The sequence below is a fragment of the Fukomys damarensis genome, unplaced genomic scaffold, assembly GCF_012274545.1.
Source record: "Fukomys damarensis isolate Sample0158 unplaced genomic scaffold, DMR_v1.0_HiC HiC_scaffold_12, whole genome shotgun sequence".
NCBI classification, from domain to species: domain Eukaryota; kingdom Metazoa; phylum Chordata; class Mammalia; order Rodentia; family Bathyergidae; genus Fukomys; species Fukomys damarensis.
The window spans coordinates 22,468,132-22,495,598 of NW_022900924.1; the positions used below are offsets into that span (position 1 = coordinate 22,468,132).

A 27,467-nucleotide genomic window follows, 5' to 3' on the forward strand; every position below is an offset into this window, starting at 1 on the left:
ACGTTAGGTAGATTTTCCCTAGTTTGTAAGGCAAAAGATTCCTAGGTTCTTGGTGCCTCTGGCAAATCCTGCACAGAGTCTGGAGCCTGCTGTCCCTGCCTGTGTCTTCCTCAGGCTGCTGTGCTCTCTGCCACCTCTGGCTGGCCCTCTTGGGACTCTGCCTGCACCATGTGAAAGGGGCTAAACTTCCCCTCGCCTTGCTGATGACACGAAGCATGGAACATGGCCATGTGCAGTGTCACGGGAAGCGGGACCATTAATGATTCATGAGGGGACGTACATCGGGACAGGGCCTTCCAGGGGTACTTGCTGCACTGCCCTCACTAACAGGGCTGTTTGGCAGAGAAGGCACAAGCAGGTCCTAATTTACTGCCTGGTCCTGGGGCAGGGCAGGAAGGAGGCAGCAGCACTGGTACTCTCAGGGAGCATGAGTTCCCTGCATCTTCTCCAGCTGCACTCAACGCTCCCAGGCCGGAGCAGAATAAAATTTCCTGGCCACAGCACTGTCTGCTGCACTTGTTGGCAAAGCTCGTCCTGACTTCTAACCTGGTCTCACCATCTGGGCTTCAAAATTGGAAAATACTTCCCCAAAGCTGAATACGAAGCAGGGTAAAATTTTCCACTGGAAATACTATCACTTTGAATGTAGGCTGTCTTTAATACCAATTTGTGCTACTTAAACAAGTAAGATTAACAAAGCCAATTCTGAATGGAACAGCGATTTCCCAGGGGTGGCGTTTAGCAGATTAGTAAGGCATAGGTGGCCTCCGGCAGGTGGACCCAAACTGCTCCCGGAATTAACCCTGAACCATCCCAGCACAGTCCTTTCCAGCCCCACAGCATCCCTGACAGGTCAGGATCTGCACACTTTACCCTCCATTAGGATGTAAGGGTTCTAGAACCAAGGATCCTGTGAATACTGAGGAACCCTCTGCCCACAGCCCCAGGAGGCTGGGCTCCCATCCCTCTGTCTAAGCCACATCTTAACCCACTGCCCCCTGTACCCCCAGATCCAGGTACTTACAGGATGCTGGGCTCAGGGCTCTCCTGAACTCTGTGCATCACCCCAGCGCCAGCCTCCTGGCCTCGCCTTCCTGCCGGCAACTGTTTACTTATTCATGGGCTGGGAGCCGAGCAGCCGGAATGCTTTGTGTCAGCTGAATGGCTGGTAATTCAATCTGCAAATGCTGCACACAGCTGTCACAACAGCCACGGCCACGCAGCTCCGCAAGCTCAGCTGGCAGAGCCAGGGTACAACTCAAGTGCTGGGATCCTGCCCCAGGGACCAGGCCTCTGCCACACCCCCCAGTCTCCCTCCCCAGACAAACTCCCCCATGACTGAGAGAGCCCCAGAGGCAAGACCCATCCCCACACCTCTGCAGGAAGCAGCTGAGACCTGTGAGAACCCAGCAGGGAAGCCAAGGAGCGGCCAAGGGGAGAAGTTAATCCCTCAAGTGTCCCCCTATGATCAGCGCTGGGTGAGCATCACCTCAGGCCTCCGTCACATTCGGAAAGGCTCCTAATCCAACCCCGAACACAGCTGCACAGCCACTGACTCCATAGCCCCTGTGGGTCTCGCCCAGCCAGGATGGCACAGCACCTAACAAGCAGAGACCTGGACTGTCCTTAGTGTTCACTCTTCCTATTCCAAACAAACCACTTTTGCTGTTCAATCACAGCAGGCTCTCTGGCACCTGGAGTTGGCAACATGGTTTAAAAAGTCCTGGAGTCCGGGGTGCAAAGATGTCCTGAGATGCAAGCCCTTCCCCTGTGAGGTTACACAGTCTCTTTCATCTCATCCAGAGACGCAAGGCCGCTTTTCCTCTGAGATCTCAGCTCCTCCTGCTCCTCCATGTCCCCAACCCCTTCCCCAGGCTCCTGCTCGCTGCACTACCCCTTTGGGCTGCACAGTGCCCTTTGTACCTGCATTCCTCCCACCTGGCTGTAATTATGATGCTTGGCTAAGGGTGCCATATTGCATCCTTGAAAAACATAGAGACTGAATGTTGTGAGACCTCACCACAAGAATAACTATGCAAGGTAAGGCATTTGTTAATTAGCTCGATTGATGCTTCCCGAGATGCAGAGAACCCCAAAGCGTTGTGGTTAGTGACAGAGCACTAACTGGCAGTTCATTAAAAAGCACGCCTTCTTGCCAGTGTGTCCTGGATCCTGTCCCTCTGACTGCAGTCAGAGGTGCCTGGCAAAGGCCCCTCCCAAGTCAGCCACAGTCAGCCACACTCGCTAATCACTGCCATTGGTAACTCGGCCCCAGCCACCAAGGCCCCCACCTGCCTCTGTCCCAGCAGCTGTGAGCACAGCACCATGAGGACAGGGACTGAGACTCATCAGCCAAGCACCCAGCACAGCCTGCAGCCCAAGGAGCCCCGTGCAGCAGTGTGGGTGTCAGGGGTGTTGCAGACCAGGTGTGAGTGTGAGCCACCTCCTCCAGACCATTAGAAAGGGAAGATGAGACAGCATGGCACAGCCCTCCCCTCCCAGGACACCTGTCACCAGCTGCCCCATCCCAGGCCGGGTTCCAGGAAGCACAGCCCAGGCCAGCTCCTGTGTGAGCAGCTCCCCCCAGTGAGTTGCTGTTAGGGAATGGAAGAACCGCCCTGCTTCCAGAGCAGAGGGCGGATGGGTTTAAGGCAACAGAGCTGGGAGGGGGGGAGGGGGTGGGGTCTACAGCACACCCTGCACCACCCACTGCGGATGAGGGTTTGCAGGGCTGGATCCAAACCATGCTAAGCCAGGTGTGGTGGAGCACACCTGCAGCCCAGGACTCTCAGAGGCTGAGGAGGGAGAATCAGATTTTGAGTGCTACATAGTAAAAGGCTAGGTTCACAGGGAACAGAGGAGGTCAGAAGGCCCCATCACCACCCTGCTGACTTTGGTCATGAATCACATTCTGCTTGGTGAACACAGCGTTATGGTTTTGGTCAGTATTGGCACTGTAGCCATAGATGAAAATCAGGTTTCTCGGTGTGTGAATGCAACGGACACAAGACATGGAGACCCCAAGACCCACGCAGCCTCCTGGTCTGGTGCCACAGCTGACACCCTCTTGCTGCAACAAAATGGCAAGGATGACCAAGTCATGAGCCCCACGTGGGTGTGCAGGGTACAGAAATCACTAAGGCGGTGGCTGCCAGATCTCCAGGGTCTCCCCAAGCCTGCACTGACAGAAGACATCGAGAAGGCCTTGCTTAACGCACCAGGGCCACCTTTGGTGGAGAGTGGTATCCCTGCATAGTGCATCCCTCCCTGGAGTGATTCAGAGCAGAAGAAACCCAGAGCTACTACCCTGGGGACAGACCTGCAGGACCTCAACTACATGTTAGAAAGTGGAAAAGCTGCTCTGAAAAGCTTTTGTACTGTCTGACCCAACTCACCGCATCCTGAAAAAGGCAACACTACAGAGATGGTGAAAGATCGGGGTGCCAGGGTGGGGAGCAGGGCAGAGCAGCGACCCTGTAGGCTTTTGTAGAGGGACATTTTTCAAGGCCCAGGGAGCCTCAAGTATGTCCTGTGGCTACCATTAGTAACAGAGTAATAAGTCAATAGGCTGTGGGCTACCATTAGTAAGAAAGTAACAAGTTAATAGTCTGTGGGCTGCCATTAGTAACAAAGTAACAAGGTAATAGTCTGTGGGCTGCCATTAGCAACAAAGTAATAAGGTAATAACAAAGTGCACTACCTGGTCCACAATGATAACAAACATGCCACACCAGCACTAAAATAAGGCCAACAGCAGAGTAGGGTCTGCACACACTCCACTCGCAGACCATTTTTCTGTAAATCTGAAACAGCTGTTTTTTTAAAAAGTCCGTTTGTTTTTAAATACTGACCAAAAGCCATTTTAGTTGCTATCCTTTCATATTCAGCAAGTGTCTATAACCTCCCAGATTTCAGGCCCCCGCTGCCCCACTGAGCTGGGCTGACCCCAGCATCTGCACGGACCAGACACCCTTCCAGGTAGGGGTTGGGCTGGACGGCACCAGCTCCGGCAAGAGCACTGGGACTCTCGAAGGCAGTGCTTCATCTCTTTGCTCCCTCTTGGCCCTGGGTGACAGGGCGGATGCTGACAAGTGAACACTGCAAGCTGATGGACCCTTCCCCAGAGGGGCACCAGGCTACCCCGCCTCAGAGGAGGAGTCGGACACCCAAGCATCCGGGGAAGGCTGAGCCCCCGGTGGACAGGACCTGCACCCACTCTCTCTGGCTTGGGGCTGCACAGGCCCCAGGCTTCCCACTGCTCTGCTCAGTTCACTTATGAACTCAGGGAAGATGAGGACAGAACTTCCGGTCACCTGGGCGGGAGGCCAGGCATAGCTGAGCACATCCACCCAGAAGCAATGCCTGCTATTTAATTAAACACCTTTGCCTCTCGGAGCAATTTCATCAGATTAATCATCTTATGGGAAAATTAATTGTATGCTCACGAAAGGCCCAGAACAATTCTATGTGGATTGAGCTTACCTTCTGCCCAATTATTCCATCTTCAAGCTGAAACCCAGTGAATTGTGCCACTTTCTAAAATAATTTCAGAAATCTGATTTCTGCCTCAGTGCTAATTACTGATATTGTTAGTGCTGACAACAGCAGCCGGGATCTGGAGTGCTTGTGAGCCACATAGCCCTGTTCTAAGCATCTCAGAGTGTCATGGGGGAGCAGGACCTGTGAGGCCTGTGATGAGGAGAGAAACTGAGGCACAGAACGATCACTTCACAGACCCCACAGCTCCAAAGATGAGACTTGGGATTTGAACCCAAGGCCACAGGGCTTGAGCTCTGCCCCAACACAAGCAGCGGTGAAAATTGCTTGACCAGCACAGACCACAGAAGAAGGGTGAAAATGGCCAACATTTGAAAGGAAAAGTCACTCTTCAAACAGGAGAGAAACCCTGGATCTTCAAAGCAGGCCTTTGGAAATGTCCAGCTGAGGACATCAATCCTACAAACCACTGGGTGTCAGGAGCTGGGCAGATGCCGCCCAGCAGGGTAGCAAAGCCACTGTGCTCAGGTCAGCCTCACTCACTGCCATCCCAGGCCAGGGCTGCCTCTGGGGCTCCGGCAGGGGAATCTCAACTCCAGGGTCCCAGAAGCCAGCAAGGACCCGAGAGCCTCTGCCAGTGGTCTGTGATGAGTGGTGTAGATGTGAATCCCAAAGGCAGCCCGGCTTTGGTGCTCTGGGCTCCTCTCAGCAGCGCTGCCTGGGTCCCTTTACCCTGGGAGTCTGCAGAGAGCAGATGCAGGCGGCAGACAGTGCTAGTCCCTAGGCTGGGGTAGAGGGGTGGCTAAGGAGCCCTGGAGGGGAGTGGAGCCCAGCTGGGGCCACACAGCAGGCAGAAAAGGAGCACATCCTGGTTCCCTCTGACCACAGGTGACAGCACCAACCTCCTGCCCCCAACGCCTTGGACCTGCACCCAGTGACCCTCAACCTCATCTATAAACAGGGCATCATGGGCCCACTAGGACCAGTGGGGAAACTGAGGCAGCCCAGGGCCAAGCCTGTGGTCTCTGTTAAAGCCACTGCACTCCACACTTCCATCCCAGAGCCTGGGGGTCTCTGCATGGGGCAGGACATTGGGGACAGGAGGGGACCCAGAGACATGGGGGGCCAGGGTCACCTTTTTGGTTTTGTTTTTGTGGGGTTGTTTGTTTTGTGTTGTGTTGTGTTTTGCAGCAGGGTCTCACTCTGTCATCCAGGCTGGTCTTGAACTCACTGTGCAGCCCAGGCTGGCCTAGGACTAACAGTGACCCTCCTGCCTCAGCCTTCCAGCCACCGCACCCAGCTGTCATCGTATCCACCAGCACGGACACACACTCACTCAGCATCCTCGGGTGCAGCACTGCTCAGGGCTAAAATGGGGTTCACTTCTCTGTCATTGCTGAGACAAAATGCCCCACACCCAAAGTTGGAGGGGAAGGGGTTTATTTGGCTTATGGTTCGTAGAGGTTCAGACCATAGTCAGCAGGCTCCAGGGCAGGCAAGGCTCCAGGGCAGGCATGGCAAACAGGCATCGAAGAGCAGAAACGGCATGGTGCACACAGGCAGCAAAGGCGACAGGAGGGTTTATCAGCGTCTTCCTGCCCCTTTTATTCAGACTACCGGGGGCTAGGGCAGTGCCAAACTAATTGCTCACGTGTAGTGGCTTAGTAATCACAGGCCCTTCACCCCAGCATCACACACTCCAGATTCAACCACCTCTGAAAAAGAAAGTCCCACCTCATCACATGAGACTTTGGGGGGCATCTAAACACCAGCCATAGCACCCCATAGTACAGTGCCCAGAGCCAAACCACTGCCAACCCCACTTGTGGACAGGAAAGTGGGGCTCCCTGGCACCTCCTCACAAGCAGGGGCTCTAAGCATCCAACCACATGGCCTCCCTGGCCCCTGCTCTTGATGGTAAAGGTCTTGAGCCACTCACTCTGCACCCTGATCTCAGAGCTAAGGGCCCCTTAGGTCCAGCTGAAGACCCCAGGCTGCTGCCCTGTGCTCAGCAGAGGCACACGTGGGAATTGGGGCCCCTACTGGCCTGAGATGTACATGATGGCATCACTGGTGCACGGGTAACCAGAAAGTGGGCTGGGCAGGGCCAGCAGAGGGAAGGCACGCCTGCTCCCCAAAGGGTCCCCACCTCACAGGGCAGAAACCAAGTCTGCAATGTGGAGGAAGCCGCTCAGACTGCCAAGGTGAAACTGAGGCACCAAAAATCAAGCAGTTTTTGGTCATAGCAAAGGCTGAGAAGAAAGGGGAGTGAGGGAACAGCAAGCATGAGTGGAGCCTGGGGCAGCTGTTCAGAGAGTGAGACCAGGATGGGAGGAACATGGGGCTGACTGTGCTGAGACAGAGAGCCCAGCACGTGCAAAGGGCCTGGGGCTAGCCTGGGCCCAGACAGTGCCGTCCCTAAAAAGTGCTCACATTAGGACAGGCCTCAGCCCCTCTGGGATATAAAAGAAAGAGTCACAAGGCCTTCACCCTGAAAATCTGTGAGCAAAGGGCAGGGTGAGCACAGAGTTCCCCACCATCCTGTGCTGTGGTCTCAGATAATGAGCCTGGGACTCCCTTGGCATTCTCAGACCCCTGGGGTGGGTGTGGTGGCTGGGTGAGGACTCAGTGACACTAGCCCCAAGTGCAGGCCTATGGGAATGCAGCAGCTCCTCCCTTCGGCTCCTCCGTGGCCAGATTCACCCTGGGCCTGGAAGCTTCGCAGCTACAGCAGATCTGCATAAACATGTGGGGTGGAAACCTCCCCCCATGGAGCCACAGCGTGAAGTGCAAGCTAATTCACATGAGGTTCCACACAGTGCCCTTCGCTCGTCCTGGGGCCACGCATGAGGATCGTGGGGTTCCAAGGAGAGGCTAACCCTGAGAGCCGACCCAGTACACCTGGAGCATCAGAAGCCCAGAGCACACACACACGCAGGCACAAGGATGCCATCAATTTCCCGGCATGCTGCTGCGTTCATCTGTGGGCTCAGCGGGGAACCCCCAGCAGCCGCTAAGCCTCTACATCCAAAGGGTACACCCCACCTGCCATCCACAGCCCCCCAAATATCTGAAAACCCTGCTCGCGGACTGAAGGTGACCCCACTCTACCCCCGAGTCCAGAGTCTCCAGGACCCCTCCCTCTTGGACTACTGGGGGCTGGGGCCTAGAGGGGACTCTGCTTCTCCACTTTAAATGAGGCCTGTTCTCTAGAAGAAAGTGACAGCTAACACAAACCAGCCGGCAGACACAGGAGGGAATATCAAAAAGACTTCAAGCAGCATTTTCTTGAACAAAAATTTATACAGCCGTGTTAATTTTTTTTTAATCTGCTTTGTAAATGTCATGGGAGGTGCAGGACCCAAGGAGAGGGTGAGGCACAAGTGTTTCCAGCAGTAGAGATGACGGGCACAGGCCTCCACCAGACTGTCACAGTGATCTTTGGAGCACACGCTGGTGGCCACAGCCCGCAGAGCTCTGCAGGGAGCAGGGACCTCATGTCACTCTGCTCTGTGTGCCACTGGTGGCCCCAGGAGGTGGACAACTGTGGGCTGGGGCTGGGGTGTTGCAGCAGGACCCTGGGTTCAACCCTCTGAACCCCAGAAAGATACAGCCATAACAACTGTCAGCATGGAGGGCAGAGAGAGCCACGGTCACAAGGACATTGCCTGGCACAGGCCTCTGAGCCCAAGCCCCTGTCCCCTGTACTGTGGCCTTAGGGTCCCCAGGCCACAGAAAGTCTCAGCAGAGGGCCCAGAAAACCCTACAAAGTCAGAAACAAATAGCTCTAAGCTGAGTGCTTGTCTTTGGTGTTTGCAGAGAACCAGCCTCATAAGTACAGGATTCCACATGCTTGCGTTGGTGTATTTCACACGAGGGATTGTCCTTGTCCCAGCCACACTGTTCGTCAAGAGAAAGAACACAGATCTGGCCCTCGCCGAGACTCTGGGACAACTGTGGAAAAGCTTCCGACTGTAGACAGTGTGTAAGGAATTCAACACAGCTTATTTTATAAAATTTAAAATGATCCAGGTACGGTGGTGTGCACCTATAATCTCAGCTTCTCTGGAGGCTGAGGCAGGAAGATCAGAAATTTGAGGCCAGATTGACCAATTTAATGAGACACTACTCAAAAACAAACAAACAAACAAACAAACAAGATTTGGCGGCAGCTCAGTGGTAGTGCACTGGCCTAGCACATGTGAGGCCCAAGTTCAAGCCCATACAGGGCAGAAGGGGTCCTGGTCCTCTTGTTTTGTAATTTATTCATTATTTTTTGCTTCTCCCTTTAATCACTTTCCTGTCTCTGCCTTATTTTGTGGGCATTCTACTTGCTGATGTTGAATGTTTGGATTAATATGTTTAATACTTTCTATAAGAATATATAAAGCTGTCTATTTTACCAAGTGCAGCTTTTCCCAAATGTTACATACCGGTGCACAGCAGGAGTCGGGACACCTTGGCTGCCACCGTCTGAGCCTACAAATAAAGTTTTATTGGCTCATGGCCACACCTGCTCATTTGCATATTACCCACAACTGCTATGGGCACCACAGCAAAGTACAGTGGTTGCCACAGAAACCAGAAAGCTTGAGAAGCTGATCACATTCACCAGTTCCTTTGCAGGGAAGAAATTGCTGGCCCTTAGTATACCAGTCCCGTTGTTCTCCATCTCCAAATAATCCAATAATTTTGTTTTCCTCTCTGCTCCCCCATTTTTAAGATCACACTCAGATGTTCCCTAACAACCAGGGATCACATGGAGGGTGCCTCTACTGACATCTCAGAGGATCATCGTCTTAGTTCCTGCATCCACTTCCTTGGTGGCACTGGCACCTCCAGGGCCAGTCAGGGCATGTCCAGATGGAAGGTTTCAATATCATCACACCAGTAGTGGCCAGTGAAGGGCTCTCTACAGAAAGGAACTGGGTGCTGGAAGGAAGTATGGGGGTGGCTCCTCTCCAGGGACGTGAGCATCCATGATGCCACCTCCCTTCTGACAGGACCTGCCCTGGTGAGGAGGACGCAAGCCAGAAGAATCACAGGGACCACATGAGGAGGTGGGGGTGAGGGGACCCATGGCTGCCAGGGTCCAAAGTTCTGTCTGCCCCTTACTTCCCCGTGCCAGGTGAGCAGGACTGCCCCCTTGTGTCTCCCCCTTATGACAAAGGTTTTGTGTCCAAGGGCCACCATACAAAGCTCCACAGGACAGGGCTCTGACCACAGAAATTCATTTCTTGGTTCTGAAGGTTGGTGATCAAGATGACGGCTTCCTTTAGAGGGCGTTGATGGGTGGTCCTGGTGGCTGAAGGGGTGGCTTGGGACATGCTGAGGAGATTAGAAAGCACACGTCTGGGTATGTCTTTGGCCTAAGAGCATGACTTGGAGGTTAGATCTGGCCAGCCTCTCCTGCTCTTCCCTGCTCTCTGCTTTGGGCCACCACGAGTCAAGCAGCTCTCCTCCCCATGCCCTTCCACAGTGACGCTCTGCCTGGGGCTGAAACACCTGGAACCTTTCCTCCCTTCAGTCTGTGTCAGGATTTTGTCCCAGGAGGGAAAGCTGACTCGCATCACACAGCATGCAAGGGGGACTCTGCCTCCAGCCTCTCCCCGACACCGGCTTCCCTCACGAGTGTCCGGCCTGCAGCTGACTCACCCATGTCCATTTCTGTCTGGCGTTGGATCCAGAGTTTCCCTCCATATAGGGACACCAGTCGTGTGGGCAAGGGCACCCTAGTGACCTAGCCTTCACATCGACAAGAACTGTCACCCAACGAGGCCCCTTCTCAGGTGCTGGGGCAAGAATTCCAGTACCTTTGCCTGGTGGCAAAATTCAGCTCATAACAACCAGAAGATAACCGTGAGCTCCATGCCTGCACCACAGGCACCCAGCCCAGAGCAGGCCCAGCTAGGAGAAAGGAGGAGCCCTGACACAGACAAGGCCAGGCGTGGAGTGGACGTTCCTTTATAAGTACATGTTTTCCACACAGGATCACATCCATCATGGGGAACTTGCACCTAAATCCTTTTCCATTTTCTTCCCCCTTTACCTCTTCTTCTCCTCCCCATTTTCAAAAACTTTGTTTCCATTTTTTTCTTTCCCTTCTCTCTCTTAATACCCTTTCCCTTCCTTCCCTTTTCCCTCCCCTTCCCTTGATTCCCTTCCCATTTGAAGAAGTTGTTCTTACTTCCCAATATCCATCCTCAATTTTGCTCCTTATTTGCCCTTTGGGTTTCTCACACAAGAAAGACAATGTGATATTTAAACTTGTATGTATGATTTATCTCACTTAAAATGATGGTCTCAAGATGCATCCATTTACCCAAAGATGAGTCAAGCCACCGTCATGGCACAGTGGCCGTGTTGTATATAAATACCATGTTTTCATATCTATAACATATAAAGAACTCAGAAAGATCAACACTCCCAAAATCTAAAGATCTAATCAAAAGATAGGCATCTATAATGAACAGAAATGTATCAGATGAAGAAATACAAACAGAAAATAAATATATGAAAAAATGTTCGACCCCACTGGTCATTCAAGAAATGCAAATCAAAACAACACCTCACTCCAGAAAGAATGACCATCATCACCAAAAAGTCAACCAATAACAAATGCTGGTGGGGCTGTGGGGAAAAGGGACCCTTCTCCACTGTTGGTGGGAGTGCAGACTGGTGTAGCCACCACAGAAATCGGTGTGGAGATTCCTCAAAAATGAAAATGAGAAGTTCCATTTGACCCTCCTAGGCATCTTCCTGAAGGAGTTAAAAGCATCATACCACAAGGCTGCATGCACACCCATGTGTATAGCAGCATGATTTATAACAGCCACATCTTGGAAATAGCCCATATGCCCATCAACAGATGAATGGATACAGAAAAATGTGGTATTTATGTAAAATGGAGTGGATATTCTTCTAGCTCTACTGCTGTGTTCCAGGATGAAGACAGAAGAGAGCTCATGCCTGAGCAAAACTGAAGGCACCCAGGAGGCTGGAGAGGTCTTGGCACAGAGAATGGAGGGCAGGGAACTGGTTTGTAGGTTCTGCTTTACAATACGAACAAGTCCCTCTTGCTCCTCCTACACCCTAATTGGTTTCCTCCAAGTCCGCAGTCTAAACTCTCGTGCTGCTTGGAGGCAGGAAGGCAGTGTGTTGTTTTGGGAACATCTGCTTTGGTGCGGTCTTTATCTTGATTTTAGATCTGCCTACGCTGAGAATACTTCAACTCCAAGGCAGTGCAGCTGGACGGGAGACAAGCCATATTGCGAAGGGCGTGTGTCTGGGGGTGGGGTTTATTTAGCCATTCGAACATGAATCCCAAGCCACCAGGCTTTTTCCTACCTTCTCTCCATAACGCCATTCTCCTGCTGGAACCGAGAAAGACCACGCTGGTGGGGAACTGGTGTCAGAGCTCAGCCTGGGCTGGAGCTGGGCCTGCTGGCCTGTGGACTTCCAGAGGCAGCTGAGCGGCCTCAGGGAGCTGTCCGGGCTCCTGGTGCTGACAACGCACTATGGGCGTGTCCCGGACGAGGGCCCGACTTCTGCGCACACCGACACTCGTTTTATTATCGCATTTATACCCTGGCCATCCTTGCGAATGCTCCTAGTTTGGAGAAAATGTGGCCATTTGAACCAGGGAAGTGAGTCACTAGACAACATTTTGAAAACAGGAGACCAGCAGGATCGTGTTTCGCCGAGTAAATTTATGAAAGGTCAAAAAGCTTGATATTGGTCGCGGAAGTGCTTGGTCTGAAAGCTAAACTGCCATTTAAATATTTATGGGAGAGCCTGTAGCTGCAGCCTGCCACCGCCCTAGGCCCAGGAAGCTAGCCGAGGGCCCTCAGGAGAGGGCCAGACACCCAGGCAGGGTCCCTGCAGGCCTGGAGTTCTACTGGAGTGTGTGTGTGTCCTGCCCTCAGGCCCCAAAGGTCAGGGCAGCTGTGCCCGCCACCCTCCAGCCCCACCTGCTGGCAGGAGGCCTGGGAGACCCATAAGGCTGCACTGCACAGGGGCAGAGCCCCAGCTGGCCACGTCCAGCCTCACACTGTCCGGGGCCATTTACAGAAGTTGAAATGACAGATAAAATTGATTTCACCAGATGTATCTGAATTATTATCGCTACAATGAGTTTGCTCTGCTCTTCAGAAACCAGTGTAGGTGGAACAACTGTGCCTCTGTCCAGACGCTGCTGGCTCACCACCATGGAAGACCACGCTGGCAGCAGGGCTGGGAGGGAGGACAGGCAGCGCTTACTGTGCAGGAGACCCCAGCCAAGGCAGCTGGGAGCCCAATGCAGCCCTGACTTTGCTTTCTCCACAGAACCTCGTAGAGACCTTACACTCGGGAACACGGAGCCAGGGGGCCAGGGGACAGAGCAGGGAAGGTGTGAGGCTCAGGGATGACACATGATGGGGACAGAGGGGCAGGAGCCACCTGGGGCAGGCTCACGCCAGGTGCAGTGGGGAGTCCCGCGGCTCTGGTCTCGACAATGGTGACCGGAGGCCACCGCTTCACCACCCAGCACGTCTACCAGTCCACAGGAGAGCCACCCATGGGCCCCTCTGACCCCAGCTGGAGAGGCTCTCTGAGGCCAGGGAGGCCCCACTTAGCTGCATCTCTGCCCTGGCATTAAGGTGCCAAGCGTGAGGGCGAATCCACACATGACTCAACAGGGAAGCCCACGGACTCCTCACAAGGTCACGGGGGGAGATTTGTGAGCAGGGGCAGGGAGACTGGGCTCAGACTCCTTGGCCACTGCTCCCTGAGAGCCCCCCACTAAGTGAAGCCACACAGAGCCCAGACCTCACTGGTCCCCTTTCGGCACAGGCAGCCTCAAGTCCCCTCTCTGCAAGGACTCAGACTTCCTCAGGGGAGGGTCACACCATGCTCAGCTCTGAGGCTGGTGGTCCTGACACCCTGGGCACAAGGCTGAGCCCAGTCTGGTCCTTGGCATCAGTCATCCCCTCCTCTCAGGCAGACAGATAGTCACAAAGCTGAGCAGGACAGCCAAGCACCTAAGCTCCAGAAGGGGCCATGACAGGGGCACCCGGGGACCCAGGGAGCTGCAGTAGGAGGTCACATCTCACCAAGGAGGGCAGGAACCATGGCTCTGCCTCTGGCCATGACACCCGAGGCCATGGCCACCATGGGATCCCTCCACTCAAACTAGAGAAACTACCACCAGCTGCCACAGATGACCGAACCCACAGCCCTGTAACACTGGCAGGCTCAGAGTGGGATACAGGACGGCACTAGCACAGTAACACATGGTGACACATGGCCACCTGTCAGTGCCCGAGCTCGGGACGGGGCAGTGCCATGACCAGGAAGTACCCATGATGCACCAGCAATTTAGGTTGGACGGTTTGGTCGATAGCTATGGGTGTTGTCATACCTGCTGCAGGAGCTTCATCTGTGAGGTCAGGGGAAGGAAATGGTTAAAAACCTCAGCCCCAAGCAGGCACAGAGAAACCCTGTGTGAACACAGCAGCTGGGCCTTCGGCCTCCTCCCGCGATGCCACTCAGTCCCCTGCAGACTGGCTGTCCGGTCCTGGAGAGAAGCCAGCCCGGAGCAGTCCCTCTCCACCAGCGAAAGGGCACATAGGCCTGGACTCTACCCATGAGATGCTGCTCAGGCCTGGCCAGGCTGCCAGCCATCTGGGCAGCCAAGATCCGAACACTGCTGAGTGCAAGAGGCCTCGGAGTACTTGGGCATCTGACACGCAGGTGAACAAATCCAAAGCCTGGGTGCAAAAGGCACCCAGGTATTTTTAAACCAAGCCCAGTGCTCCAAAGGGAAACCAACCTGGAGCCAACCAGCTGAGCTCCAGGCTCTGGGAGAAGGGGGAACAGGCTGCAGGGGGCTCACCAAGGGCAAGAGTGGCAGAGGCAGCCACAGGGGTGAGCGAGGCTCTGTCACCTTCTCTCCCTGGATGGGGCTATCCCCAGGCCCCTTGTGACAGCACCTGTTGATGGCATCCCAGGCCTCTGATGGGTGGAGCACAGCCTTGACTTCGCTGGGAGGCCCCACAGGCCCTGCCTACACCCTGGAGCTGTTTCGCCCCAGTAGAGCAGGCGGGACCTCAACCAAGGCAGCAAAGACGCTAAGGGGGATGCCAGACACATAGAGGGATAATCCAATATAATGCTGCTCAAGACAGGGAAAGGTTGTAGCTGTGCCTAAGAGAAATGCACATTAGAACTACACTGAAATGTGCTCCAGCTGGCAGAAAACTGGATGTGCTGGGCATGAGCTTCCTGCAGGCCGGCCACCAACACCACACTCATGTTTCCATCCCCACCCAGCAACCGCTGCCCTTGAGGGGCCCCACCTCTGGGACACCAGGAATCTGTCTGTCCGCATAAATGCAGCACATGCAGCTGTTTCCCCTCAGCTGGGTGACGAACTGTGCAGTCAGCAGCCACCACCGGGCACACACCCAGCGCCTTCCCCGCCCAGCACGAAGGGCTGAGGTCTCCAGAACTTTCCTGGGCTCAGGCTCCTTTCACTTCTGTAATTGACCCCCCAAATTGTGAGTGCTTCTTGTGGACAACACGCTGTTTTGAAATTTGTGGCCAAGCTAGATGGCTAAGCCGAGAGAATTAATGTATGTGCTACCACAAGTATCTTTCGTTTTTTCATGGAGAGACCGAAACAGAAGAAACAAACAAACAAACAAATGACAAATTTGGGCCGGGGATTTAGCTCAGTGGTGCCGCCACCTGCCTCACAAGTGCAAGGTCTTGAGTTGGATTCCTGGTACCCCACCTCAAAAAAAGACACATTTTTTTTCATGGAGAGAGCTCTTAAAATGTACTCCTTCTGCAATTTTTGAGAATATAATGCATCACTAGCTACAGCCTGCCCATTGTACGACAAGTCTCCTGGGCTTATTCCTCCTGTCTAATCAAATGGGATAAACAACAACAGAGCACACAGAGATAGTTAGCAAAGCTGTATTAGTGGAAGAGAAATTAAGGGAAAGTAAGGAAACACACACATGCGCTCATTTGTGCAAAAGGACACGGGACAGCTGGGCTGGGAAAGAAGGCACCGGGTTCGTTCCAGGAAGCCCAGAGGAGCAGGGCAGAAGAGCGGCAGGGGGAATGGGAGGGCACCAGTCTCACCCCTGTGGGACAGCGTCTGCTTCTGAGCACCTGGTGCGGAACCACATTTGTGTCTCAGATTGATCTGCTGTGCAGTCACCGCCAGAGTTAGCGGCTCAAGGTGCCTGGCGTTTACGGTCTTGGCCAGCGTCCAGGGTCAGAGTCCCAAAGCAGCTCTGCAGGTTCTTGTAGATCCGCTGAGACCACTGTCCCAGGGCCACTGCTCCAAGCACAGCCAAGAGGAAGTCACAGAGCACTTCCTTCCCGAAGGCCTGGGTCACAGACCCACCCAGCACAATGTGGAAGGGGACGCGGGTGGAAGTGCAAGGGGCGGGAGCCCAGGGTCCTGGGGCGGACGTCAGACAGCCAGAAAAAGGGGCTTTAATGGGGCACAATCAGAAGCAGACAGGTGGTCGGACCCTGCACGTGGTCCCTGTGCTGGCTCTGTCCAGAGTCCTGGCAGCAGGGATCCTGAGTGTGAAAAGCAGACTTTGCACCCAGACCTTGGCTCTCTGGTCATTGTCACCCAGGAAGCAAGGGTGCCTCTGAGGGCAGGAACCGAGTTCCTACCTGGGAGGCAGTGGCAGGAAAGTTCTCAGGGGCCAAGAGGGCAACATGGGCTCAGAAATGAGACTGAAGGTCACACAGAGGGGCACGGTGAGGGCCAGGACCAAGGAGGAACCATCTGGGCACAGTGCAGACCTGTGGGAGAACGCAGACGCCTCCATGGGAGCCACAGTGCAGAATCGGCTGTGCTGGGCCAGGCCCCTCAGCAGGTGGGGTACTGTGCACAGCACCTCCTCGAGCACCCAGCCCCTACCCCGAGGCCCCAGCTCCAGATGGGACCCCAACACTTCCCACAGGTGGAACGGAAAAGGCACACTCCCGGCCAGGCCTGACCCAGGCTGCCACTCAGTGTCAAGTCCACGGCCCGGCAGACTGCTTGGGGAGTGAGGGTCAGGCCAGGGGGTGGGAGGACGACTTGGAGAGGCATCGCTGGCACCCCAGGCCCCAGAGATCTCAGCAGGCCTGGGAGGGGGCAGGCTGCCAAGCGCTGGAGCTGGGACTCGGACCCAAGTGGCAGAGCCCACACCAGGCTAGAACCTGACTGGTGCCAGGCACAGAGCAGTTGTGGGCGGTGGGGATGTGCAGAAGCAGGGGAGGCTGCCAGAGCCTCTGGTTCCATTTCCAAGAAAACTGTCAGAAACCTGGGCTCTGCTGGGGCATTTCTGAGCTCTGGGTTTTTAACACCCAGAATTAGTTCCCAAAGGAAAACAGAGCCTAACGCAGCCTTACCAGGGCTGGTCCCACTGTGACTGCCACACACCCACACCCTTCCCTGAAGGGCCTTTTCTAGGACTGAGGGGCAGGTGCTGCTGTCAGGAAAGCAAAGGGTGGTCTGCAACCCCAAAGGGACAGGAGACACCGGGAACCGGCCCTGGGGACCTGAGTATCAGTAGTGCTGCCCTGGACCTCAGGGCCACCCGGCCCAGGCTGAAGGGCTGGGGCCCGGGACCAGCTCCTGTCCACTGGGTATTGGCTGGCCCTGTCCCCTCCCCAAGGCCGGGGCTGGGACTGGCTGTCCCTGATGCCACCGTGTTGGCCCTCAAGAGGCACAGAGCAGCCACAGCCCACCTGGCAAAGCTCTGAGCTGTTACCAGCACCCCGAACTGGATGGCAGGAGGCTGGGGCCACACTGAGGGGCATGAGAGGCTGAATGCACTGTGAGCCAGGCATGCAGGTCACAGGGGGCCACTTCGATAAAGGAAGTTGGACATGCTGTGTCCCACCTCATTGGCGGAGGGGCCGCAGGACATGGGCAGCGCTGTGGTGTTGGGGCTGGGGTTGCTGGCCTCCCCTGTAGTCCAGAGACAGCCCCTTGAACATCGCTGGGGTTGCTGGGCTCAAGCTCAGGATCAGGAGGCAGGAGCCCCACCCAGGACTATGTCCCCAAGGGAAGGAGGGAGGACATTGTGGCAGCCACCTGTCCTGGGGAGCTGGGGACAACATGCCCTTGAGGACCTGTCCCTGAGTCTTCTAGGAGCCATGTTTTGCATCAGAGCCACTGCAGTGGTGGCAGGTGGAGGGGTCCTGGATCCCAGATGGGCTGCGTCCTCACTGTCAGTGTGACAGTTGTGATGCCACTGTCCTGGCGGTCACAGCCCACAGGCATGCTATGCCCAGGGTCACCGGAGCCACAGACCAGCACAAAGTGGAACTCGCTCTGCTCCAAGCCCTGGGCCAGGTCGCACATGAAGCTGGGGAACACGGGTGCTGGCTTCAGGCAGCACCTGACACCGCGAGGGCAGGTCCTAGGCAGGTGCAGACAGAAGAAGCCACAGCACTGGGGGAGGTGGTCTGGGGACCCAGACCCCAGCTTCCTTCTGTTCCCCGTGAACCTGTCAGGTGACGTGTTTCCTTCTAAGAGAAATATTTTTCCAAAGCCCTCCGGATGCATCTTCCCCATGTGGGGGTTCCTGTCCCTTGGCATCTGGGGCCATTTGTCCTCATGCTGGCCTAGGTGTCAGGACGCCATCAGGACAAGACCCTCAGGCTACTTCTCACCCACAGAGGGTCAGTGACAGAGCCTCCTGGCAGCTCCTCCTGGACATACTGAGGTGAGACCCTAGGATAAGGAGCAGATAATGGCCCTGCACCCCAGCAGGTCCCAGCTGGGACCCCCAACTCAGAGGATGCATGACCTGAGCTGGCTGTGGCCAACTCCATGCGGCACCTGTGCTCCTGGGGTGCCACATTGCCCCCACCCCATGTTCAGGGCCTACGGAGTCATCTGTGGTGCTCGTAAGTCACCTTCTCACATTAACAAGCCAAGCCCAAGCAATGCTTCCTTCCCCGAGAACCGGAGAACAGAAGCCAGTGGGAGCCCCCCGCCCACCTTCGGAATGAAGACTTGGTGACCCAGCCCCCAGCGCTGCAAGCAGAACATGCAGCCTCCGAACCTGAACACCGGCCATGTCCACCCCGCTGCCCTTGCCCTCCACGCAGCCAGGGACGCATGGACCCACCCTCCTGCATGCTGTCTATCCCAGCCAGCCAGTGGGAGGCAGGGCCCAGGGCTGGGACCTAGCTCTGAAGGATGGCCTGGGACTTGGGACAAGTTGACCGCCCACTGCTGTGGGAAGGACCCGCCTTCCGGACTCAGCTGCAGATTGATCCAGGAGCTCCCTGCAGAGGCAGCAACCTAACTGAGGCCACCCAGAGTCCTCAGGATGTGCTGCTCTCGGAGCAACAACGAAGGCTGATCTTACCGAAAATTAAAAAGTAAAATGTTTATGCCAGGCATGGTAATGCATACCTGTAATCCAGCACTCAGGAGGCTGAGGCAGGAGGATTGCTATTAGTTCAAGGCCAGCCTGGACTATGCAATAAGTTCAAAACCAGCTTGGGCTGTTATGTGGTAAGACCCTGCCTCCAAAAACAGAAAAAGGAAAGAGAGAAGATGAAGGAAGGAAGAAGAAAAAAAGGGAGCGAAGGAGGGAAGATTTTATTTCCTTTTCTGAAGGAAAGATTTTTAAATAGCAATATAGCAATATGCTATTAAAATTTGTTCTTCAAAAAAACTCAAGTAGGGCCAGAGATTTAGCTCAGTGGCTATGCGCCTACCTCAAAAGAAAGGTCCTGAGTTTGATCTCTGGTACTGAAAAATAAATAAATAAATAAATAAATAAACAACAACAAGAAGAAAACTTCAATCCATACCAGAAAGAAAACAGCCTGGTGGGCAGAAGCAGAACTGACCGCCCTTCTGGGGAGCAGCGGAGAGAGCCCAAGACGGAAGCCAGTGCCCAGTGCAAAGTCAGTGCCCTGCCCGTGGAGGACCTGGCCCTGCCAGTGCAGATGGTGGGTGAGCAAGACCCAGCACCCAGTGGGGCTCAGAGGGTGGGTTCAAAGCTGTGGCTGTGGGACCCAGAGAGCCCTTCAGGTACAGTTCCCGGCTGCAGGAAGGCTTTGTCCCCAAAGGACCACGAGGAAACGGTTACTTCTGGGAGCCACCTGCCCACCATCCCTGTCCCAGCGGGAGAGACCACAGGCTGCTTCCTTCGTCCCTGAGACGGGCGCCGCAGTCTGACCATGTGGTCTCCCTGGTCCCCACATGGGCAGTGACTGCAGAGACAGAGCCATCACCAAAGCCAGCGGCGGAGAAGGAGGGAGGACAAACGCAGCCTGAACAGCTCGGCTCCAGGTGGCGGCTCCCCTGTCAGGAGTGCAAACATCCCACAGCGTGACTGCCTGTGACACCGGCTACCACCAGCATAGGGGCAGCACTGCCTGGGCCCTGAGGACGCCCAGGCCCTGCCCTGCTACCCACAGCCAGGTCCACACACCAGAACAAGGGGCCGCCGGCTCCAGACCACATCTCCGTCCACACTGGCACTGCCGGGCAGGACTGGCCCCGGGCCAGGCAGGAGGAGGACCCCGCACGCGGGGTACCTGCTGAGAGCCACGCCTGGCAGGGCCGCAGAGCCAGGCCCACATGCCTGCACCGCACAGATACAGAGGACTGTAATACCGACTTTGCCCACAGCAGGCTGTGAGGTGAACCCCACATCTGGCTTGTGCCAAGCTCAGAGTACCTCAAACCCAGATTCCCTTTCCACAACTAAACCTTCAGACTAGAAGGACAGCATTCCAATGACAACCATACGTTTTGTCTACTCTGTTCCTAACTCAAGGATATTTTGTCTTGTACTTTATGAGCCTTGTTCACATTCATTTCTGAAGAACCCACAAATGGCTCACATTTACCCCAATTTATTGCCCATAAAAGTCAGTGCCTTGGACAGGCCAGCACCTCTGTCGGTTGCTCTGGTACTGGTGGTCCTGGCCCCACTATCTCTCCTAGTTCTGTCCCTCAGTGTATTTTTTCTCAGGCCTGCGTTGCACATGGGGCGGGGAACTGGAGCCTGACCACAGGCAGAAGCCAGCAGCACCTCTGTATAGCAGCTCAGTGGACAGAGGGAGAGAGGGAGCCGGCATCACTGCAGTCCCTGTCCCCAAGCCGCCTCTGTCCCTGTGAGACTCTGTGTTACCAGGCCGGACTCTGCAGCTGTTGGGGCTGGGGAGGCCACGTCTCTGCTTGTCCTGCCAAGCCGGCTGCTGAGTGGGGACCAGAGGGCCCCCAGGTGGAGGGGCAGCTGAGACCAATGCAGCACAGAGAACAGGAGCAGGGTCCAGGGCACCAGAAAACCGCAGCACCCTGCCACCCTCCAGGGCCGGGAACAGCAGCCCAGGACAGACGACCGGACCCTATGAGGACTGGTGGTCTGCGGGCACAGGGCTCCTGACTTGCTAAGTCCTGAGCTGCTTGTTGGTTTGTGCTTCCACAGTGCTAGGAATTGAACCAGGGCCTTTACCTGTGCCACACTCCCAGCTCTCTTCATCTCTTTTCTATTTTTCATTTTCATTACTTTTGCTTTTTGTACCAGGGATTGAATTCGGAACCTTGTACTGCGAGGCAGGCAGTAGCACCACAGAGCCAAATCCCGGCCCTGTATTTTTCATCTTGAGATAGCGTCTCACGAAGTTGCCCACGCTAGGCTCAAACTTGCCACCCTCCTGACTCAGCCTCCAGCAAGTGCTGCAATCACAGGCGCACACCACACCTGCTGGGCTGCCCATGGATGCTGCTCGGGGCTTGGCCAGGAGCTCAGCAGGCAGAAAGGTTACTGCGCATCCTGCACCTCTGAGAAGCTGGGGATGGCACCGTGGCCCTCCACTTGCCAGATGACCGAGTACTCTGGGGGGGCTTGTACATGTGGGCAGAAGAGGGTGCCCTCAGGACAGCCCCCTGAGGGCCTCGTAGGGCTGGCTCCCCCGGCCACCACCTGCAACACAAAATAAGCCCTCCCTGAGGGTGGTCACTGCTGCCTGCTTTCCTGTGGGGGCCCCAGGCTTCTGTACAGCTGAAGCCCTGCAGTGACTTAGGGGTGCCCAAAATCACCAGCACCCAACAGGCAGCAGGGAGGAGGGCACCCTCCCTCACGGACTCTTTGCTGCCACCCTGGCATCCAGCTCCATTCCTCGGGACACCACTTCCTCATCCACCAGCCTGCACGGTGTGGGTGCAGACAGCCCTGGGCATGGCCAGCCGGGCCCCACAGCCCACCCCTCTGCAACCAGACAGGGTCATGGGGACAGCCCTCCGGTCACTGGTCACTGGTCACCTCACACCTGCCGCCCCTCTTGACGTCCCTAGAAAACAAGCCTGGCGCCCTGTCACAGGTCACTTCCTTCAGCGCCCAGTGTGTCCAGTGAGCCACCGTCCTGGCCAGCGGTGTCCTGCATCTGCCAGGCTGCCCACCCAGCCCAGGCCCCGCTCAGCATCCACCTCGGTTTGGGGCACAGCTGTGACACTGGCCACAGAGCTCCTCATCGGGTGGAGCCTTCATGCTCACATGACATGGCCACATGATTAGCACCCTCCCGGGAGGCATCCTCTGCTCCCACACTCAGAGCCAGCAGGTGGGCCAGGGCTAGGGCCAGGGCTGGGTCAGGACACGCAGGTGTGAAGATCCAGGAGCAGTGGCCCAGGTCCTCCCTGCAGGCTGCTGAAGGGACCATGCAGCCCTCCTGCTCCCCTCAGGCTGTCCCCAGAGTCCCTCTGCATACACACAAAGCCCAGCCTGAGGGGTGACAGGGGCAGGACCCCATCAGTGACTGCTGGCCACCCCACCCCACGCTGTCTCAGCCTCAGTCCCAAACAAACACTGGCTATGAAGTAGCAGTACACGGTTCCAAACCCAAAAGTGGCCCCGGATTGGACCTGGGAAGGGTCCCCACCTCCACCACCATCGGCCCAGATCAGTTTCCCCAGGCGGAAGGAACCCTGGGCCCTGCCCTGGAGAGGCTGGCTGTTTAAAAGTCCCAGGATACTGGGCACAAACACCTCGCTCACACGCCAGACCCCAGCTTCCCTCCTAAGGTCTCTGCCAGCTACCTGGCCTCTCTAGGAGGCTGCCTCTCTGTCCTCGCCATGGGGATGACAGTAACAGCCATCTGTGGGCTGTGGAGACAACTAGAAAAAACTGAGCCATTGGAAACAACAGGCATCAGCTGGATGTGTGTGTGGGGGGCTGTAATCCCAGCACTCTGGGAGGCTGAGGCAGGAGGATCACAAGTTTGAACCCAGCCTATGCAACTTAGGGATTTATCGAAAGCCTGTCTCAAAACAAAACATTTAAAAAGTGTGGGGGACACAGCTCAGTGTGAAGGCCTTGGGTTCACTCCCCAGTACCACAAAGAATAAAAACAGTATTCTCCCACCTGTCACAGCTTTGAGCCACCAAGTCTGGCATCATGGAGCTGGGGCCTGGCCAGGCACCCTGGGGGAGACCCTCCTGCTTCTCCCACACTTGGTGGAGCTGATGGGACCAATGGCTCCTACTTTCTCCACGCCACCATCTCTCAGCTTCTCCTCTGTCCCCTACAGTTCGACTCTGGAGCTAAGTCCCAGGCTGTGGGGCCCGGATCTGACATGGGGACCCTCCTGCTCACACCCTGCCTGAAGAGCTACTAGTGCACACAGGGCTGTCCAGTGCCCACGGTCTCCTGTCACTTGGCAAGGTGAGGACCTGACTGAGAGCAGGAGGTCACTGTCCCCACAGCAGGGCGCAGGCCAGGCCCCATCCGGACACACGTCTCACGTGGAGATCACCTTGTTGTGCCCCTCCCAGATCTGTGCTGCTCTCTTGAAAAAGGACAGCACCCACCTGAAAAGACAGAGCTGGCAAGGCCAGGCAGGACAGCTGAGCACCGTCAGTAGGCGGGACCTGTGGGAATCCCTGTCCCTGGTATGAGGCTGGTCCAGTTCCTCTCCCTCCCAGCTCCTTCCGACTCTGCTTCCTGGCCGCCATGGGGGGAGCAGCTCCCTTCTGCCAGGCCCCTGACCATGCCAGGACTGAGACTTCTGGAGCATGAGCCAAATACACCCCTCAAGCTTCAATGCTGGGCTTGAGTCTCAGCAGACCAGGCCAGAACCTCAACAAAGCCCACAGCACCCCAAGCCGGAACTGCGGACTCAGTCTGCACTGAACATCAGGGGTTCCTTCAGGGACCCTGGTGCTCACTGTCCAGTGTCCATTGAGTCTGGGACAGCAGCAACCACAGTGGCCTATGTCCACCGGCTCCTGCCCACACCAGCCAGGCCCAGAGGCTCCACCATCACCACCTGGCAAATGCCCTGTTAGGGATCCACTGCCAACCTCCACAACCCCAGGGAGGGTGAGCAAGGGCTCAGACTGGGAGCCACACACTATGGCACTGGGCCTGAAGTCACACCCGACACAGGACGCCTCCCTGCCCCCAAGGGCCCCGTGACCTGAGCAGGGGAGAAGCCCAGGTGCAGCGCCCAGAGGGCTAATGCTGGTCTTGGCCCAGCACCCTCCTGGCCTCTCTGAGCTGAGTGGGAGTCAGCACCATCATCTGCCCCGAGACCGAGGTACAGCTCATGCAAGACACTGTGCCCACAAATGGGCCCTGTGGTCTCTGCCCCAGGACAAGCCTGGGCCAGAGAAGCAGCAGCAGTGCTGGGGGTGGCCTGGCACCTCAGGGACCATGGTGAGGGTGAGGCTGGCCCTGGGGGGTGAGCAGATGGCTCTTATGAGACAAGAGAGCACCCCGTCTCTGGTGCCAAGGGCGTGGTGCTGTGACTCCATCTCCTGTGTGGTGGACAGTGGTCAAGTCCTGCAGGAATGGGGCCCCAGCAGGCCATGCGGGCAGAGTTGGCCAGCACCTCGGGAGGGTTGGAGAGGGGACAGCGGCCCCAGAGCGGGGGGCAGAGCGGTGCAGAAATGGGAGGGGGATGGCCGCAGGCACACAGGGTAGAATCTTCTCAGAGGAAGGCCTGCGCTGAGCCTGGGCATGGGGCCCCAGGCAGGGAAAGGGTGCGCCCACCCCTCAGGGTCACCGCTGCGCTTTGCTTCAGGAGACCAATGGTGACACTGGGTCCACAGCTGCCCTGCCCACTCCCACTGCACCCCGTTCATGGCCAGTGGACCACTCCACACTCACAGGAATGTGGTCACACACCCAGGCCTAGAGACGCAGAAGGGGAGGCAGTAACACCTGGGAGCTGCGCCCCTGCCTGGTGTGCCCTCCCCATGAATTGCCACCACACGACCTTTGCACACACAAGCACACATCCTGGAGACTTGAGCTGGGGGCCGATACTGCCCAGTGGGCACAGCACCCTCATGGCTGGGCCAGGACCTGTGCTTCTCACCCAACCCTGGGAAAGCTTGCCATGGTGACAGTGTGTCCCCTTGTCACGTGCTCGGTGCCCTCCTGCTCTACCACCAGGGCCCTCGCAGGAGGAGGGAAACGGTCACTGGAGCCCAGGTCTTTAGCACCAACACAAATCCTGGGCTAGGGACTAGAGCCCAGCCTCGCGCCCCCGTCTCCTCTGCCCTGCTCAGTGGCCCAAGCCTGAGCAGCCCTGGCCCCACCCAGGATGCCCACCAACCACACCTGGCAGATCGTGGCATCCACCTAACTGCATGTCCTCACTGGACACTGTGAAGCACCAAGTGTATATGATCCATGGGGCCCCGCAGAGCCCCCTAAAGTCTACTTCTGCTTGAGGACCCAGGACAAGGGGCCTTCTCTCTGGTGGCCTGGAGGGAAGTGCAGCCAACAGCAGGGTCCATGGGGAGTGGCCACACACCACCGCACACCAGGAAGCCAGTTAGAAGCAGCCACACAGAAACATGCCCAGTGTGGCTCCAGAGCCACGCAGGAAGGCAGGGCACAGGAGGCCCCGCACTGGGGTCCCCACCCCTGCAGTGAAGCTCCCACACCAGGGGTTCCCAGCAGACCTGAAATCTGAAGCCACAGCTGAGTTGCAGGGAGGGACTAAGGATAGGCTGGACGGGGAGAGCAAGAGGAGGAAGGGGCAGAGGGCAAAGTGGGGTGGGCATCTCCCTCCTCCCCACTCCCTGAGCTGGGCTGAGAACCAAGCATGGACCACAACTTCCCCCAAGGGCAAGAGAATAACCAACCTCACCCCTCACCCCTCACCAGAAAGGTCAAGGCTGCAGAACAGAGGCCAGCCCCTTGGCCAGTCCCTCCTGGGTTCCCAGAACCACCAGATCCAATGCACCCTCCTCCTGAGATGGGGTCACCATGACCCCCGGGAGATGCCTGGCACAGCACAGATGTGCCTGGCCAGGGTGGTTACCGTCGCAAGGACACCCCAAAGACCATGCCCCTAGTACCTGAGAACTGTTGGGAAGAGGCTCCCTCCTAGGCCTCCCAGACTTGGGGTGCAGCCCACAGACTGGCCACAGTGCTAATGAAAAACCCAACCCTGACCTGACCCCAAATGAACATGGGGCGTGGCGTGAGAATGAGGGCCCTGTCCGCTCCCCACTCCTGCACCCTGCCTTGCCCCTGCCCTCACCCCCTGCCTCGGCCTCCCCAAGGGACACCCAGTTCCCATGGCCCAAGTTGCCCCACCTTCGGCTGGACCTCCAGGGCTGGTGGGCAGCTCCCAGCCATAATGTCTGCAGACAGCACCCAGAAAGCAGCCCTCGCCATCCTCCTGGCCCACAGCCACCTTTCCAAGGGGCAGAGGCTGCCGGCCACCAGGCCTTGGGGTGGAAAGGCAGCACCAGTGCCCCAGCTACACTGCCCCATGCCTGGTCCAGCCACTCCACCCCACACAGCTGCTAGACGCCCAAGGTCTAAACCTGCCTGTCGGGACAGGAACCCGAAAGCAAACTCAGGGCTCGGCCAGGTGGGAGGAAGCCAGGCAGGGGCCACGGGGCCTCCACAGTGGGCCCAGAGCCCCTCTCCTCAGCCTTGGCAGCCCCCAGCTCAAACTTGGACAGAATGAAGGAAGGGGGTGGCTCTGGGGCCTGACACCCTTCAACTCTGTGTCTCCCACTTCCAGGTTAGCTCCCTTTTGTCCTCACCTCAGTGACACTCAGCCCTCTGGATGGGGATGGTCTCGCCGTGTCTCCAGGGCCCTCCACCCTCCTGCCAACCCAGCACTTGGGGAACCTGCAAGGGCCACCAAGAGCCACAGCGGCCACCCCGCCCACCCACCTTGCCTCCTCCTGTCCTCCCTTCATGTTCCTGAGGACAGCTGCAGGGGCAGCCGGGGGGGGGGGAGCAGCAGGCCAGCAAGCCACCCCCCACAGGGCTCCCAGGCCAGCGGGGCCCCACACTGACCCCAGGGGAAACTGTTTCCAAGGGGAGAGCCCACCCTGGTGAGCAGGCTGTGCACACGTGCCCCCCCCCCACACACACCCTCCGTCTGCCGGGAACATCTGTGTGTCCCGACAAATCACCGGAGCAGGACGCTGAGTGACAGATTCTCGGCACGCATGGCAGCGGCGCCTGCTGCGGGTTGGACGCAGGTCACAGCCCCACAGCCGCTTGGTCCCGACCCTCCCCGCTGCCCACCGGTCCTGGTGCTGTCGGAGCAGCAGCCCGTCTGAGGCTCTGCGGGCAGCCGTGATGTCAAACTTCGCCCCGGAGAGGCTTCCTGAATAGCTGGAGGCGCCCGGTCGCCAGCAGCGCACAGCGCAGCCCTTTCCTCCAACCTGGACCCTGCGATCCACCCGGGGCCGGTGCTGTGCCTGGCTCAGCAGCACCCACCTCAGGCACCCGGCACTGGCACCGGCACCGGCGCTGAAGGACATCCGCAGCCCCTGGCAAAACAACTTTGTGTGGGCCGAGTTCCCGGCTCTGCCCTGTGATCCCCGCAGCGCAGCTCGGTGCAGAAAGGTGAGGAGAGCAGGAGCTATTTTTAGGAGAGCAGAGTCAGCCTCAGCTTACCTCGGATGCTGCGGGCAGGCCAGGCGGAGGCCGGAGGCCGGGAGAGGACTGCGACGCTG

At 56.9% G+C, this 27,467-nt stretch overlaps 1 protein-coding gene across 10 annotated transcripts in view; it reads right to left on the minus strand.

Annotated features, from left to right (window-relative positions):
* Rimbp2 (RIMS binding protein 2) overlaps window positions 1-27,467 on the minus strand; it is a 117,354-nt gene extending 89,887 nt beyond the window's left edge. For 7 of the 10 annotated variants that reach the window (XM_019204565.1, XM_010604283.1, XM_010604279.1 and 4 more), the window contains exon 1: window positions 27,409-27,467. The gene's annotated coding sequence lies outside the window, so the exon portion shown is untranslated. Of the gene's footprint in view, window positions 1-1,024; window positions 1,097-27,408 lie in introns of those variants that run through there. The other 3 variants (XM_010604281.2, XM_010604280.2, XM_033762479.1) reach the window with 3 other exon arrangements.